Source organism: Tigriopus californicus, chromosome 12 (assembly GCF_007210705.1).
Source record: "Tigriopus californicus strain San Diego chromosome 12, Tcal_SD_v2.1, whole genome shotgun sequence".
NCBI classification, from domain to species: Eukaryota; Metazoa; Arthropoda; class Copepoda; order Harpacticoida; family Harpacticidae; genus Tigriopus; species Tigriopus californicus.
Window position 1 is genome coordinate 3,067,706 of NC_081451.1, and position 1,366 is coordinate 3,069,071.

Sequence of the window (1,366 nt, forward strand, 5' to 3'; positions counted from 1 at the left end):
TTCCTTACAAAAACCATAAGAAGTTATTTTGACGTGATTGATTTATTGAAGTCTGGCTCAAATTTGTCGCGCATATGGCTATTAGTTAACAAGCTTTGCTTGGATATTTCTGTTGGAATTCAAAAAGGCTTTTGAACCACTGTGGCAGTCGTCTCAATGGTGAGACGAGAGGGGTAAGCTGATCAACGAAAAATCCAGCTATGGGCTAACGCAGTCAGAATCCAGCTCGGACATGGGCTTGCTCGGATTTGGCCCAGCTCGGACTTGACTCAAAATACTATTTACCCGATCAACCCACCTTTGGGTTGAAAACATGGAATGGTTTTTGTTATTTCTTTTTAGCATGTTTCTGGCAATATCAAGATTTGATCTGGCATTATATGGCATGTTTAAAGATATATTTTGGCATTTTCGGAGCGGAGGCATCGCGCAGCAGTGGTTGAGAGAGCCCGCATCAAGCAAGTCATCGCAGGCTGGCCAGGTATCATTTTTTGATGCTTTTCAAATAAACGTAAATATTTTGGTTACTTCATTGTATTCCGAAAAGTATCCCCGTAACATTTAAGGTTAACGAAATCACAGGATTCAAAAATAGCAAAAAAAAAATCAAATTAGAAGAGATAGACAACAATTGAGCTCTATGAATGAAGAATTTTTTTGCAACTCTTGTTAATGTCCGTCTTGAAGTATAATGCACAATAAAAAAAATAATTCTTATTTTCATGATCAAATCTCACCCAATAAGAACATTTTTTGTCGATAAGAACAATCAAAATTGTGTGTAATAACCTTGTTCAAATCCTGAAAATACATTTTTGCTCAAGTAAGGCTTGTCACTTTTTGCTGTTCCCTTCTGAGTCTCAGGGTTCAAAATTAGGAGAATATCATATAGTACACAACTGCATCGGTTTTTACTGTCAGTTTTTGTTTTAGATTTTTTTTTTCATTTTTTTCCTTTTAAAAGTATAATTTTCAAGATGTTGCCTTAACATACCCGGTCAAAGAGTGTCAAGTGTAATTGAATTGTGGAACTAAAATTCTTTATGAGCACCATGCATAATTTGCTCTTCTTGAAAAAGTAGCATTTTTCTAGCATTTTCTTAGAATCGAGTTTGCACGAGTTAGCATCGCTGGCTGAAAAAAAAAACTTGGCCAGTCATCATCCGTTCCGTATCGAGAGACAAATTCCAAAATATGTTTTTTCCTCCAAGATTATCAAAGTCCACGAAGAGGCGCATGCATACTATAGAATGATTCAGCAAGTGGCAATAGAGAGATATTTCTGATTCAAACAACCTCGATCAGTTTAATTATGGAAGTCCAAAGTTGATCTCGAGCTTTTCAAGCACTAATGCCATCTATTGCC